Source organism: Phyllostomus hastatus, unplaced genomic scaffold, assembly GCF_019186645.2.
Source record: "Phyllostomus hastatus isolate PE091 unplaced genomic scaffold, TTU_PhHast_1.1 phas_contig_283, whole genome shotgun sequence".
Classification (NCBI taxonomy): domain Eukaryota; kingdom Metazoa; phylum Chordata; class Mammalia; order Chiroptera; family Phyllostomidae; genus Phyllostomus; species Phyllostomus hastatus.
Genome location: NW_025333833.1, coordinates 19882818 through 19900149, shown reverse-complemented (window position 1 = coordinate 19900149; position 17332 = coordinate 19882818).

Genomic DNA, 17332 nt, shown 5'->3' with positions numbered 1-17332 from the left:
TCAGGTCCTCCCGGCTCAAATGGTGGGAAAATAACCCAATTCTATGCATCAACTCTGGCCTCCCGGTCTCTGTTACCCAGTGGCCCCAGGGCTGCCCTCTGGAGTGCCACAGGGGAAGACTGACACCCACATCATGTGACAGTTCTTTAAATACACGAGCTGTGCCCAGCAAACCCCTCCACTGAAATTCAGCAGACTCTGACCTCCAGCAACACCTTCTTCCGCCCTCGGAAACCTCACTCCCTTTTGCTAGGTCCACCTATGCAGCTGTGCCGCCTCTCCAGTCCCACCATAACCCCCCCCCACCCCCATATACACACACTCTGTTTAAAACCTGCTATGGTCTTCATCAGGACTCTCTCAGTTGTAATTTCAGGAACAAATCAATAAAACTTTGCTGATTATTTCTACGTGAAAAACACTAAGCCAGGTGCTTTCACATTCACAGACATTTTCTCCACTAACCTGCTCAATTTCCCTTCAACAGAACGCAAACCCTGTTCTCTGACCCGAGAGCTCACCTGCTCTGTTCCTGATGCTCACGGCGGGGGTCCTTGCCACCTGGCCAACCTCCTACAAGGAGAAGGCGTTTTGCCACTGCTGACTCTGGGAAAGAATCTGAGACCCTGGTCTCTACTAGACGAAGCAATATATTCTACCTTTATCCTCCATTCCTCCCCAGGCAGGTTGGTGACAATCCTGCAGGCCACAAGTTTGCCACAATGACTGTTCTCTTTTCTCCAAATGCCAACAACACGTGTAACCCATGTTATGATTTAGAGACTGATACTATGCTGTCATGTCTCGTCACGTGTGCTTGTCTGGTGCCTCCAACTAGTCTGAACTTTGCAAAGACAAGACCCAGACAAGCTTTAGAATTCTCCTTCATTCTTCCCAAGCCAAGCTCCCAGCGGCACTCAATCAATATTTGTTGACTGGCTGATTGGGCTAGATAGGCTGCCCTGTCAACACAACCATCCCATGTCCTTGAGAGAGAGACACCAGAAACAGGCTCACCTGGTCCGGGCCCCTTCCGTGCACACATGGGTCCTCTGAGGTTTCTGCCACTTTTTCCTTCCTTTGAGCTAGACTTGCTGAACATGAATTTACTCCTCCTACTCCAGCTTCTGGAAAGGGTCCCCAAACAAATATCAAAGGGATGCCTGATCTGTGTTTTCACAAACACCAGAGATCACTTCACCTTCTGGTTGGAGGATGGATGCTGAGGGCCGCTTGCTCTGGTGTGAAAACAGTGCAACGCCAACTCACAGCCTTGGTGATTGGTCATGTGGGTTCCTTGTCCAAGTGGCCCCACGTGAGGCTGAGAATGGAGGAGAAGGAAATCAACTGTCCTCATCTCATAGGTGGGAAGACACCATCAAACCCACTCTCACCTAGAGAATCAAGGACCAGACACTCTAATAGCTCCTTGTGGCTAATGACTACATCTGGACTAAGCAAAGAGTGGAATGCCTTCCTCAGCTGATACCGTAGCAGACAAAGGGGAGGAGGGCACAAAGGCGTGCCATGCACAGCCCTCAGGAGGTGGGTGGCAAGATGGTGCCTTGCCCGCCTGCGGGTGCCTCCGGGGGTGGGCTGGAGTTCTTGCTGTTATTATGAACATGCACCAACCAAGGAAAAGCCTTGTGCCCACCTCTCGGCACTTCACAGAGACTGATGGGGTCCTGACAGAAGCTCAGGGGCCTGAGACATGAGAAGTGGTGACTGCACAGAGAAGGCCCATGGTCCTTAGGAGGCTATTCTGGGGTACTGGCTCTAGTTAATCAACAAGCTCTTACCAAGTATCTGTGACTCTCCTAAATACTTCCCACACCTAAGACAACGCCAGGCACGCAGTGTTTGTTGATGCCGCTACTGAATCCAGGACAGGAGGAGAACGAGAATCAAAATTAAATATAAGATATGGTTCATAACCAAAGGAGTTCCTAAAATAGCTTCCAGAGCTAACATGATTTGGGAACAGTTATAAAACAGCCTAACTGCAAGGAAGCTTGTGTGGACCCGGGCTGCATCTCACAGCCCCCTGAGCCACCACAACAGCACATCCGTTCCCAGCAATCGTCCGCTGGCTGAATGGACAAAGGAGCACAGGAATGGGGGCACTGTGCGTCTCCTTTAGGGCCTACTTCTAAATGTCTGAAATAGCAATGTTTACCCCTCATTTTCAGAATCCTAAAATGCCCAGATACTGACTGACCACTACCTACCATGAGGATATACCCGGCATTATGATGTCACCTTTGTGCAAGAAAGAGATCGATGTGTCCCTGCAAGCTGCTTCCAACGTGAACCTCCCGTCCCACTCCGGGCTCCCCGGGCTCCTTTTACTCTCTCACGCACAGAACCAAGGAACAAGTTAAAAAGTGGCAGGAACTCTTGGTGAGCACACTTTGCTCCTTGGCCAAGATGTGGAAGCCAAGCTACAACACAGAATGCATCCCTGCTCCTGGTCGTTTGCAACCTGCTCAGGCCCAAGCTGGACTGTGGCCAGTGGATCTCTAGGGCATGGCCATCTATACCTGGGGCCTGTAGGAGGACTGCAGACAGAGGCTTCCTCCTGCAGTCCTGTCCCACAGTGCTGACTCCTGCTGACCCCCAGCTTTGGGAAATGAGGAATAGCAGAAATAACGCCTTCATTTGGCCTAGAGCCCTAGCAGGGGTCTGTGTGGCTTCATCCTAAGGTTGCCCTGTGGCCTCAGCCCTCAGCCCCCCAGACATGGACGTTCCCCTTGTCCTCCTTCTGAGACAACCTTCAGATCAGGCCAAGGCCCTAGAAACTGGAATGGCCCTTGCCTTTTAGCTGCCCACACAGCATCTCCATCATCGTGGACGGGGACCTCAACATCCATCAAGTGCTAAACACTCATCAGGCCTGATGCTCAGCCCTGTGCATGGACCACAGCTCACACCATCTTCACGAAGGTGCTATGAAGCCTGGGCTATCTCCACCTTCACTCTACAGGTCAGGAACAGAGCAGCTTACAAAACAACACACAGCCAGTCACTAGACTCAGCCACTGTGTGAAGCAAGCTAGCAACAACATCCTCTTTTAGGAGGCTTCCCCCCAACCCTGGTCTTCATTTCACACTTGACAACCCCTCATGTGAGGGGGAACTAACCACGTTTCCTTAAAAAGAAAAAAGGCAATCACACATGTGCCTTTGTTGTAAATAATTACTTTTAAAATACGTTCTTACTACTGACTCATTTAAATGAGGTATGATGTATGTACGACTCTTACAGTGTGCAAAGTAGTTTTATAAAAAGTTAGCCTATCTCCTCCCCGACCCCGAAGCCCTGTGAAGTACAGACTAGTGATTCCTATTTCACAGATGAACAGATGAGAAAAGTGAGGGCAGTCAGCCAAGATCACCCAGCCAGTAAGCAGCAGAGCAATAAACTGACCCCAGGATTTCCAAATGCTAACTCCTGTGTCCAGGGCGCCCACCGAGTGAGAGGCAGCAGAGCACTGGGACCTGGGGCCTGGGACTCAGGAACACTCCCATGTACTAGCTGTGTGACCCGGGGCAAGGTCATTAACCTCATCTTGCCTCAGTTTCCTCATCCACAAAACAGTACCAATAACAACTGTAACGTGGTGACCACGAGGATTAAATGAGATAACGTATGCAAAGTACTTAGCACACTGGCCAACACACAGTAAACACTCATTAAATGGCAGTTATTTTTATTCAATGCCACTGCCCAGACAGGAACTACGGTGGCTCCTGAACTCCCTATTTACCTATATATAGTGGAGACCAGATACGAAACTCTGTATGCGGCAGGTGCTTAACCCAGCTGGCCTAAAGCAACGTCCTTACATCCAGCCACCGCAGCCGCAGCCACCGCAGCTCCCAAACGGCGGTGGCCGGGATGCACGGGAGGCAGTCGGGGAGGACAAGCCCAGCGCCACAGGCAGGGCCGAGCGGCCGCGGGGGTTCACAGTGGCCAGGACCCGTCTTCTCCTGCAGGGAGGCTGGGGCCAGGCTCCCAACCACAGCAGCTCTGCAGCAGCAGCAGCAGCAGCGTCTGCCTGGACGAACACGCGCGGGGACTCCCAGGGAGCTAGCCGAGGCTGCGAGTGGCAGGCGTGGCCACGCTCAAAATGGCCGCGCTGCGGGCTGTGCCAGGCCGAGCGCCCGCGTGCCTTCCGGGGGCGGCGGCTGCCTTTCCTCCGCGCTCTGCACACTCCTCCCTCCCCGGGGGCTCCTGGTCTCTGCTCCCAGGGCTTGGGAACATGCCTGTCCTTGGTGAGAAGAGCAAATAAAAGCTCATGGCCTACTTCCAGCAACCTCACTGTTTCTCACTTTAAGATTAAAATAATAAACACACAGACATACAGAGGCTGGAGAGCGAGGGGGAAATTAAGTAGCATCGGAGCTGTGGAACAAGGACTCGTGCAGCACCGGGCTGCGGTAACCTGGCAACCTGAGAAAGGTGCGTTGGAGTGAGGAGGACACAGACAGACAAGTACCAGGGCTGGGGCAGTCAGCGCTGGACAGGGGAAGGTGGCACAGGCTGGCCTGGCCTGTGTGCTGAGGAGGGAGGGGACGGCAAATAGCACGCTGCTTGCCCACACGGCTCGTGACTCCCGGCTGTGCGTCCCCAGGGGCACCTAAGTAACTGGTCACCTGCTAACTCCAGGTTCTCTCCTCTCCAGTCCAGTCCAGATTCCTGTACTGGTACCTTCCTGGGCACCCTGGACCATCATGTTCTTCCCCTGCTCCCAAACCTGCCATGGCTCCCCATGCCTCACTGAAGCGTTCTCCTAGCATTCAAAGACGCTTGTCATCTGGTCCCAGTCTACCCCTCCAGCCTCGATGTTCTTGTCTCCCATACTAAAGCCTCTGATCCTGCTTCACTGCCCCTTCTGTATGCATCCCTCCTACATGCCTCTACACGTGGGAAATCGTCCCCTCACCTTAGTCCAAACCCAGAGAACACAGAGGTGTTCTCTTACCACCTATTTGCTGAATGCCCACCATGTACCAGGCACTGAACCAGGCACTGAACTAGGCACCACAGGAATATGTAAGACATCTCTTGTCCACAGTGAGCCCCTGGCAGTAGGGCCAACCAAAGAAGCCCATCAGTATGACACCAACGTGGCAGGTAATCTAGGGTTAACAGAGACAGGGCACTCACTATGAGCCACATACTACTTCAAGCCTTTACAGGCTCATTTAATCCTTTCAAAACCCTGTAAGACATGTCCAGTTATTACCAGCCAGTCCCGTTTTATAGATGAGGGAACTGAGGTACAGCTAAGGTCACATAAAACTTACTCAAAATCAGTAGTGCTTGTGCTTGGTGAGAGTTTGCCCCTAAGTGAGGGACAAACTTACATGGACACTGGGCATCCCCCGCAGAGAGGCTGATGTGGACTTTGAGGTCTAGTAGGGCAGCGAGAGCTGACCAGTCATGGGTAGAACCAGATGCAGGGGTGCCCATGGCCAGAGCACCCTCCTGTACTTCCCAAAGAGATGCTCTAGAAGTGCATCCTTCCCCTCCCACATAGAAAGGAGATATGTGGATAGGGCAGGGACCTCACCCAAGGCTGCCCTCCCTCATTCTAGGCAGCAGAAAGCAGGAAAGGGATGTGTGTATGAGCAACAGCCAACTATCATAACATGAGGCGATGGAAAACCCAAATCCACAGCCAGTCCACTCAGTATCTATATTTACCCAGGCCCCTCAGTGGGGGAACCTAACCCCAGACTGATGGAGGATGAGAGACTCCAGCGTCCTACCTCAGGCACGGGCTGGGGAGGGGGATTCCTGGGGTGTGTCAAATGGCCTCTTCCTTCTGCCTCTGCATGGCTGTGGGTTCCTACCTGAGATGCCATGCCTCCCTGCCAGCCAGGCTGCCCCTGTGCCTGTGCCAGGCACACCCCCACCAACCACACCCTGGGAGGGCTGGAGCATGAAGCTGCACGACTCCACTCACAGGTGGGCACAGAGCACTGGGGCTCTGGCCTGGACTGGGCCCCTCCACCTGGCACTGCTCCTCTTGCTCACAGGGGCTGTGTGTGTGGAGGGGGGAGGGTGTGCAGTCTCAGGGTCATGCACATCAATATGGCTGGGGTGGGGTGTGGGGTGGGGACTTGCTGCTCCTTTAGTCCAACCCAGGTAGCCTTTCCTCCTCCTCTCCTCTCATAGTGGAAATCTGATCCAGGGAGTCCCAGGCCCCACTCAGGCCACCAGGGCAGCCTCCACCCTGCTGCACCCCACCAGGTGGCAGGTCGCCTCTCACCAGGCACAAGGGACCCTCCCTCCCGCTCCCCCTCCAACAATCCTCCAGTTTCTTCCTGAAACTGGCTGGAAGGTAAGCTCCATGAGGACGGGGACTTCCATCTGCTTTGTAAGCTGCTGAATCCCCAGGGCATAGAATAGTGCCTGGAATATAGTAGGTGCTCAATAAATACTGTGGGAGGCATGCATTATCCTCTCCACCTTACAGGTAGCAAAATGTGTACATTTCCCAAAGCTATACAACTGGCATATGGCAGAACTAAGATTCATAGCCAGCATTTCACAGGCATGACACACACCGTCTCATGCAGTCCTCTGACACTAGTATTTACTGAGTCCCCGACCTGGGCAAGACGCTTGGGAGCACACGGACAATCCTCACAATCAAAACTTTACTGGGGCCCTTTTATGTACCAGGTACTGGAGCACACAAAAACATGGCCTTTTTGAAAAAGAAAAGCTGTGTGTGTATATACATATACATACATATATATATGCATATATAAGTAAAGGCATGTATACATACCCATAAGAGCATATGGAAATATGTGCTGTTTGTATATAGAGAAATATCATGCATATATGCGACAGAAACCGGGAGGGCGCAAGATCCACTGCAGGCACGAGGTTCCACAAAGGGCACAGAAGCGGAGGGGGCTCTGGCGCACCTGAAGCCTGCAATAAAATGGAAGGAGCCTGGCAGCCCAAGCGGCAGGAGTGATGTGCACAAAGCACGAAAGCAGCACCGTGCGGGCTCAGGGAACAATTCGCAGAGAAGCCTGACTGGCCTAAGGTTTTTCTTGTTTATTTTTACACCTCTGCTTTTAACTGTTTCATATTCGGTGCCTGTCAGCAATGTTTTGTCTGAAAGAAAAAAATGGTTCACTGCAGTAAAAAAAAATACTTTTTGGAAACCACTGCTCAAGTTTACTCTCATTATCCTACAGACAGGAAACTGGAATTGCCCCTGGTCCCAGAGCAGGCTTGTGACTGAACAGGGGAGACGGCCCAGGTCTCCGGGCTGCCCATGAGCTGCCCAGGACACTCAAATCTCACAGGGTGTAATGCAGAGGAGGTGGGCCGGGCCTCGGTGTCTGGACCTGCAAAACCAGGCCCTCAGGGTCATGACTAGGACATGACCTAGGACATTCAGGCCTCTACAGCACTCACTGGTCTCCTCCTGCTGGAGAAACGGCAGAGCTTTTTCTGCTGGAAGTCATGAGTTGTTTGTGGGTTTTCTTCCTGCTTGGCCTGTTCTGAAATGAGGAAGAAGCTAGTCCTCCTGGCAAGCCTGGGTAACCCAGAAGGGCAGCAGTCCCCTCCCTGAAGCAGCAGAGGCAGCCAGCTCCAGCAGGGAGAAACCGGATCCAGGATGCTGACTGGTCAGCAGCTGACCTCTCTCCTGGCCCCTGCTGGCTCCTACATATCCCACTGGGGCTATCTTCCCTGAAGAGTACAGGCTCTGGAGGCAGATGGGTTCATTTTCAGCATCCACCTGCTTCTAGCCGAGTGGTCTCAGGAAAGATACTACACCTCTCTGTGACTCAGTTTCCTCATCTGTCAAACCAAACGATCCCACAGAGTTACTGTGGGGCTTAAATGAGTAATTGCACAGAAAACACTTAGAACAGCACCTGGAACGCAGGAAACGCTCCATGAGTTTAGCTGTCACTACTACTTTTTTTGTTTGTACATAAGGCTCCCTGAAACCGGGTCTCTGAGGTGCCCAGCCAGACCAGGCTGGATGCTAAGGTAACTGCTGTGGGGTGCAGTAGACAGCGGTACCAGAGATAATCCAGGCACGAGCCTGGAGACATCCAAGCCTCCTTCAGTCTCCTGGCTTCCCTCTCAGCGTGTCAGAGGGCTGGAGGCATATCCAGTGGTCCCACCTGCTTCTCAGCGCTGCCAGGAAAGCCCTGGTACACCGAAGCAGGTGGGATTCCGGCCTCTCCAGCCTCACACTCTGCTGTGGTTCCTGCCCTGGAGGGGGTGGCCTCTGCCAGGTTCCCTGTTCCTGTTCCCCATGCTTGAATCCTTCATTGATATCCTGTGGGAATGCTCCAGGCATTTTCCTTGAGGTAAGTAATTCCAGACAGCTATTGCTTGAGATAAATCCAGTCCAAGGATTTGAGGGAGTTAGCCACATGTTATCTTTAAAAGCCACTGCTGAATATTTCCTTGAGATGTGAGGTCAACCTGGTTGGTGAGTGTACCTATGAATTTACCCTACTGCTTCTTCAGAAGGGGGCATGTAGGAGGGTACACGGTTTGCCTGGCCCCAGGGAGGGGCATCGGCAGCTGTGGCATCTACACTCTGCCTTCTGCCCACCAATGCCCCAGGTTCTACAGGAAGGACAGTCCTTAAGATTCACATTAGGTATAGGGGCCGCTCAGGCTCAGCTCCTACTTTCTAGGTTTCATCCTTTGAATCTTCATGTCCCAGCACCTAGCACCCGGTGGGGCTCTCAGTGGGAGCTCAGGGAACGCCAGGGACACTGAACGGAGGCTCTCCCTCTCCAGCGTCACAGCTCAGAAACAGTCACAGTCGTGTTACAGTCAGGTGTGTCTGTCACGTGCAGGTCTTTGCAAACTACCAGTGTCCCTGAGAAATACTCTACTATACCTAGAGGACAGTGGGTTGTCCTAAGGATTCTCTGGTGTCCAGTAATTATTAACATGACTACCGAGTTATATTAGATGTCGTGTTTAGATGTAGGTTACTCAACATCCCAATCACCGTCTCTTAATCAGCTTTAGAGAAAAAATAATAGAAATGCCACCATATTTCCCACTTCCCCCACTGATCTTTTGCCTCAGTGATCTGGTCTCTTAATTGTCCCCATGCCCACCCACTTCCTTCTACCATGCTCATTTTCTCACCATTTCCTTTATCTGAGGTGTCCTCCTCTCTCCTCTTTATTAGCACAGAGCCCAACCATATTTCAAGGCCACACTCAAGTTCAAAACTTCTATGAAGCCTTATGATCTATGCTTCATGGTCTTTCTCCACTGCTGCTTCACCTGTTGCTACTCCTGGTGTCTCCCCTAGTACCTAGCATTTCATAGCAGGCGATTTCAGGTATGCGTCCCCTAATCACATGTTCTGGCCAGTACCTCCACCACCACTCTATTGCAGTTTCTTTCCAAGGCCAACAATGACATCAGACAGAGTCAGGTTCAATTCTTGGATTTGCCAATCCCAGTGTTCCTTCCTCACTGACTTGGATATTGTGTAACACCTCCTTCTTAAATCCTCTGCCCTGTTTTCAGCCCGGAGCACTACCCTGAGACCACCTTTCCTGCTTCTTTCACGACTGCTCCCACCTGTGCTAAGCCTGGGCCCCTGCTCCTATCCCTCGGCCCTTGTGTCCTGCGATACCTTCACAACAGTAACTTCATCCCTCACTTCATCTTTGGTCCTCAGTCAGCTTGGAACACTTGTGGGGCAGCCCACTTGGCTGTGCTGTCACCTCATGTTCAAGATAACTAAAATCCTTTTGACTATTACTTGTTGAGCATCTACAAAGCCAGGATCTGTTCTAGTCTTTGGCCAGCAAACCACATGAAAGCTCTTGTTCCACGTGTCCATTGGCAAATGCATGGAGAAGTAAAATGGGGTAGAGCTACGTAACGAAGCATCCTTCCGCCTTAAAGGGAAGGGAACTCTGACACATCCTACAACGTGAATAAACCTGAAGACATGGTGCTAGGTGAAATAAGTCAGTTGGAAAAAGGCAAATACTATAGGATTCCACTTTTATGAGGTACAGGAAGTAGAATGGTGGTTGCCAGGGGCTGGGGAGTTATTGTTTGATGGGTACAGAGCTTACGTTTCTCGAGATGCAGAGACTACTGAAGGTGGAGGGCGGTGGTGGTTACACAATAGTATACTGAATGCCACACTGACCTGTACACTTAAAACTGGTTAAGATGGTAAATTCTATGTTGCGTGTATTTAACCACAGTAAAAAGTCCCTGGCCTCTCCCCTTTTCTGTACAATTTATTGCTCGATTAAAATGAAAAAGACACTGTCCTTCTGGATGTTACACTCTAGAGGCAAGACTGTGGCTGACATCCCAGCAGCAACTTCCCAGAAGCCCACCGCTTGCACTGCCGCTCTCCAGGCTTGTGCTGCGGACACTCGGTCCCTCCTCGCCCCCATCTCTAGGTCCCCTCCATTGTTCCTCTTTAAGCCTTTCACCTCAGTCCTTCCTCCTTCCCAGTGTCACAATGTCCGCCACCTCTCGATTTTTGATAGAAAAACATGAGGAAGGGGGAAGAAACTCAGGAATGAGTTTCCTGGTTCCAATGCCGACTTCACCAAGGGCTCTGAATAACCTTGCACGTGGAGCTCTAACTGCCCCACCCATTACGTGACCAGTTTGACATGACACTCGTGAAAGCTCCTTCCAGCTCTAGCACAGGATGTGTCTCTGGATGACCCTACCCAGCCCAGCCTGCAGTCTGGTGTGCTCCTTGCAGGTCCTCAGCAGCCTGAGAGGAAAGGCCTTTTTCAGGAAGGGAACCCAGCCAGGGTGACAGCTCCCACCCAGTGCCCCTTGGCTCTCTTTCCTATCAGCTTGAACTTTTACTGCTTGCAACCTTGTGACTTTGGATTACCTGACCTTGGATTCCACCAGGCCTGCACTGCTGCTGGGACCTCTTCTGACCTGACTGCCCGTAACTGGGGCAGCCTCGTCTGCTGACAGTGGGCCCTGCTCTGCTGCCACCAGCTGGGCTGCCTGGTGGCGGTACAACAAGGGTGTTGCCGGTTGGACTCTGGACTCTCCCTGGGCCATCACCACAGCCCCTGCTGACGTGCCAGTCCTGGCCCTGGTCCCTGCAGTGTCCTCTGAGTTCACCCCTGATGCAAGCTGGGTTTACAGTCTGTCTGTGATTGAGTCACTCACTCCACAAATGTCCACTATGATGTCTAGTCCATGAGCAGCACTGTCTCGGCAAGAGATGCATCAGGGAGGGAGCATAGCCGCTTCTCATGTCAATGCTGCACCCTCAGGACGAGCTTCCCTACTCCATGCGGACTTCACCCAAGTCGAACTCCTTCACGCAACAGGTATTCTGGAGCACTTATTATGTGCCGAGCCCTATGCCAGGCATCCTAATAAAATACCAATTTTAGGAAGTGTGACTTTCTACGCAGTACAATGGTTACAGAGCCTGAGCTACGTGACAAGAATCTCAGTTACTGTCCTTTAGTAATTACAAAACCTCCCTGAACCTCGGTTTCCTCACTTGAAAATGGGGGTAATAACAGTAACTAAATGATAAGCTTGTCTGAAAAATAAATGACAGAGTCCATGTAAAATGCTTAGAACAGTATATGGCACATAGCAAGCACCTGGATATTAATCATTTTTTATGTTTATGTAACCTAAATATGCCAAGAACTTCAAGAGTCCTTGTCCCACCCTACACATCCAATATCCCAATAGTGCATTTGTAGATGAGTTGGGGCTTCAACAGAATGACATCCCAATGTCAACATCACTAATAAAAAATAAAGATACCTGTTGGGATAGGGGAAAAGGCAGAAAACTGTATTTGAACAATTAAAATAATAATAAAAATGAATAAAGATACCTGTGCAAAGTAATACATACAGTCCTACTGCTTTCACATGGGTCAGCCTTGGGGATATCATTAAAGATATGGATACCGAAAGCTTTTGAGAGGATAAAATATTTCCGGCATATGTATTCAACAATATATAAGTAGCTTTCTACAAACCAGTAAGAAAAAGGCAACTTTATAGAAGAATGAGCAAAAGACCTGAATAGGCACTTCACAAAAAAAAGGCTACCCAAATAGCCAACATCATGAAAATGCAAACAGTGCAAATGCAGACCATAGTAAAATGCTACTCAATACCCACCAGAATGAGGAAAACAAAAAGGGAAAACCAAATCCTGACATGGACATGAAGCAACCAGAACTTTCCTCCTCTGGTAGAAAAGTAGAAAAGTTCTGTTACAGCTGCTTTGGCACTAACTACTAAGACTATGACCCAGCAGTTCCGCTCCTACATATATACCCAACAACCATATGTATATAAAATGCATATATACACTTATACACATGTGTGTACATATAAATATCCATTCAACAAAAGATATATTTAAACATATCCATAGTAGCACTGTTAGTAACAGCCCAAAATCTGTACACAGCTCAAATATCCACCAACCATGTCATGGATAATAAACTGTGATCTATTAATAAAATGGAACACTACACAGCCACGAGAACGGGAAACTACAATGACACACATCGTTGGTGAGTGTCACAAACTAGTGAGTGAAAGAAGTCATACCCAACAGAGAACACACTGTGTGATCCATGTTATTATATAAAGCAGAAACGCAGGCAAAACTAATCTGTAATTTTAGCAGCTGAAATGGTGGTTACCCTTGAAGGGCAGTTCGTGGCCGGAAAGAAGCACAAGGCATTTTTGGGGAGGCAGGGTCTGACAATGTTTGATTTCTGTCCTTGACCTGGAAGCTGGTTACAGGCTGTGTATACTTTGTGCCCAACACTTAGGATTTGTTCACTTTTCTGTATGTGTTATATGTCAGGTAAGCATATATTGGAAAAAAAATAGCTAATGAGAAAGATTTTTTTCAAACTAGAAAAAATACTCTTTTCCAAATGCATTGTTGCCCCAAAACCAACAGGTTTTTAGTGCCTCCATGTCTCCATGAAATCTGAAAGATATATACACATTTCTGATCGCTTTCCTATTGCCTTTCCATAAATGGCAGAGAAACTAGTCTAAAACCTCAAAACCATATAAAATAAACACATTTTCAACACTCCAAATTAATTTATCAAGCTTTATGTTCTATAAGACTGAATTTAAAAATGTATTTGGGTTTTATAGATGCATGTTGAAATACGGAGTAATTTTGAGAAACAAGGTTTTTTAGTGAGGAAAGAGTGGCGGGGCCAGTGGTGAAGGGAGTAAACACCAAGAAGACAGAGGGGAAAATGCAGCTCCAAACTAGCAACCCAGCGCTTACATTTCCAGTAGCTTCCAGAGCACTGAAGTGACTCTGTGCCTAGAAGCCAGGAAGTCCAAGCAGAAGCCAGAGACTGAAGACAAGGTCAGGATCTGGAAGCAAGATGGTAGCTAAGTTATAAGGAGGCTCCGAGACTATGGCAAAAGAACCCAGGGAGCTGGTAGATTACTATAAGCTGCCAAAAGGTTAGCAGAGGCGTGATCTGACTTCCTGACCCAGTGCAGGAAATAGTGGCTGGGTGTGGGCAGCCTTGGGTACATAAGGAAGTGACTTCAGCCCATCATGGAATAAGAGGATGTGACCCTGGGTGTGCTCAGACCTTCAGAGGGGATGAGCAAGCTGGTTCTTTCTCTATTGGGTGTGACTTTCTAAATATACACACATTCATCTGTACAATACAATCCATTCAAATGTTTACCATCACTGAACAGGACTTCAGAGGCTTTTGGTTTCAACTGCCCCAGGAGCCAGCTAGGGTAGCGGTAATCTAGAACCTGCCTCTTAAGCCCACAATCATCATCTTAGTCTCTTTACGAGAGAATAAGGGAAGCAGTGAACCTGAATTTCAAGAACATCAGTATTTGCCATATAATCCAGACCCCTCCCCTGTAATTTCCACCAACAAAAGGAGACCGAAAACTCAATATTTAAAATCAAATTAAAAAAATAGGTAACCCCACCATCACTTGCATTCATTCTTGAGCTCATCCAAAAATATACTGGTGCCACTGAAACACATGGGAATTGAGTGACTATGTCCAGCGTGAGGTTGTCAAATCCCCCCCCGCCCACCCAGGTTGCCTGGCCTTACCTTGGCTTCTGCCCTGCCAGTCTCCTGTGGCACCACTGCCACCACCTCTTCTCTCCCCACATCACAAAGTTTGGCTCCCATTTTCACTGCAACGTCACAACCAAAGAGTCCAGCAAGTGAGTTCACACAGGAAGAACCTTGAAGCTTGTCCTGAAATGTAAAAAGCCAGACTATTCTAGAGTCCACACACAGCTACTCTCCCCCACTATCTTCACTTTGGGGAAGACGTCTCACTTCCCTGTCCTGGCCGTAAAGCAGCCTTGCCGACTGCAGGAGGATGGCGTTGGCAGATGGCATGTGCTGGGCTGCTGAGGTGTCCGGCAACAGGCTACAAGTTTTACCTGGGAAGCAACATCATGTTCTCCAGGACAATGAGTATGTGTTTCCTACATTTCAGAGAACTCAGCAAGTGGAACTCAGTTCTGCAAGGCAGAGCAAGCGTCTCATTGAAAGGAGAAGGAAGGAAAACAGCTACAGGCTATACTCCCATCATTTCCACATATTTGCTTGGAATGGCCTTCTTGTTGCCCTTCAAGTTCATTTCAAATGTAGCAGCATCTAAATATGCCGACATAATAGCGTATTTAGGTGTCCCAGGGACACAGCTGCACCAAGCCACAGGCATGACTGAGCTGGAATACGTGTGCTTAATGGTGGGATTCTATGGCAAACTGAAATTAGTAGGAAGTTAGGAAAAAACTCCTAAACACAATTTTATAAGACACTGTAAATGCTAAGGATGGGGGAAATGGGGACGAAGGGACAAGCAGTGGCCAGACAGCCCTGAAATCATTCCCAACAGAAGCAAGAATCTGGATGAAATGACCTCTCAGGGCCATTTCCACAAGACTGTCTCCCTGTACCAGGGTTCCTCAACCTCAGCCCTATTGACACGCTGAACTGGACAGCTCTTCGTCATGCAGAGGGCTGCCCTGTGCATTGTGTATGTTCAGCAGCATCCCTGCCCTCTCCCCACCAGATGCCAATAATACTCCACCTGCTGCTCCATGTGACAACCAAACGTGTCTCCAGGTGTTCACCAAATGTCCCCTGGGGGCAAAGCTGCCCCTGGCTGAGAACCACTGCCTTATACTAACAGATCACGTCTCACACAGGCAAGACCCCAACCGTGGCCAAGTGTAGTCGTCCACTTTAGAAAGGGCTCAGACAACGTAGCCGGGTCATTGTCTCCTCGGTCATTCCCACGCAAGCTGCCACCATCGGATCTGAGAAGTGGGAGGAGGTCCAGCTGGGGATGTTCTATCTCCAGTTCCACAAAGCCCACCTCCTCCCACATACAGTCCACATCAGAAGACAGATGATCAGAGAAACCCCCAGCTATCAAAAGTCACTCCACATCCTAATTCATGTCAAGTGTTGAGTATACAAATTCCACGTACTTACCGTATTGTTTGGACCATAAGATGCACCTAAGTTTTAGAGGAAATAAGGAAAAAAATTTTTGAAGCAAAAAATGTGGTAAAATATTTAATAACATAAATAACATAACATTTCACCAATGTAAATGAAAACAGAACTCAACAGCAGCATTAACAACTATTATTCCTCCCAAATTTCGGGGGGAAAGGTGAGTCTTATAGTCCAAAAAATATGGGTAAATTTCTGGGGGGAGGGAACAGACATCTCAGTCCCTTAAAACCTTGTTCAACTAACCATCCCAGCTCTTCCCTTTCCTCCACTCAACAACCTTGACCAGAATGTCACCTAGGATACCAGATGCCCCCCCAAAAATCCACCAAAGCTCAGGTCTTGCTTTGTAGGCCCTTGAAAATCAAGGCTGGCACTCTAGTCAAGAGGCACAGAAGAATCCGCAGGCCAAGGAGAAGGAACTGAAGTGACAACTGCAGACATGTGAGGGAGGGACAGATGGAAGACCAAAACCAAGGGCAGTGGACCGGAGCAAAGTCTGGAAGGGGCAGAGCCAGGGAGATCCCCAGGGACAGGCCCACAAGCTTCCGGGCTGTAGAAAGGGAAAGATCCTGTGTAACCACAGACTTGCCCAAGCAGAGATGACGCTGGCTGCGTTGCCGACTATAAATCTCGTCCACTTGGGGCGGGCTTGGCTCACTACAGGCCGCCCCCCACCATCTACAGTTTTGCTAAATTTAGTGCCGTTCCCAAGCCACCCAAACGACACCACTCTTCGTGTCCATTTCAGGTTCACCCGGGGACAGGCACAGAGGAGCGGGACTTGTCAAGAAGAGATCTGCCCTCCTGTGACCTCTCCCTTCCCCACTGAAGCCAGGGGCCCAGGGGAGCAGAAGACGTGAGAAACCACAGTCAGAGGTCTCCAGGGCTCTGCAAGCAGGCTCTGGCCCACAGCGGCACTCGGAGAGAAAAGGGGGTGCAGGTTCCAGGGGAACACCCTCACTCGGCCCACCCCACTCCAACTAGGTTTCACTCTCCGGGAGTCACAGATGCTGCTGGGAGTGGTGATATGGAGACACACTCTCAGGACAGGTCTGGGTAGGAGATAAAAATGTGTTTGATCAAATAGCTATAGGCACTAAAATTCAGAGGTGAAGACAGTGGCTTCTAAACCTGGTTGCACACTGAAACCACCCAGGAAGCTTCAAACACAACTGCCGCATTGTGAAATGCTGTATGGTGCCAGGTGGGTCCTGGGAATACCGCGGGGAATACTTTGAAAGGTATATGACTGTCCAATCACGATGCTGTACACCTGAAACCAATACAAAATAATACTAAAAGGAAACCGTAATTGAAAATTAAAAAAAAAAAAGACTGCTGCCCAAGTCCCATCTCCCAAGACTGATGAGAATGGTCGAGGGTGTGATATCATTGGCCCAGCTTTGGAAACTCCAATGTTGAGACAAGTTCGGAAGTAGTGGGTGAAAAGCATGGCTTCTACCACCAGGCTGCCATAGGAGGGAGAGGGGCAGAGGGGGGACTTCTGACCCAAATGCTATGTGACCTTGGGCAAGTTATTTAACCTTCTATGCCTCAGCGGCACAACTATAAAATGCACGTGATAATATGTAACACCCACCTGAGAGCGAAGGTCTAAGCGAGGGTGTCCAAACTTTTAGCATCCCTGGCCTCACTGGAAGAAAAGTTGTCTTGGGCCACACATTAAATACACTGTGATATGTAATCACAAAAAAAATCTCATGATGTTTTACATAAATTTATGACTTTGTGTCAGGCCACATTCCTAGCCACCC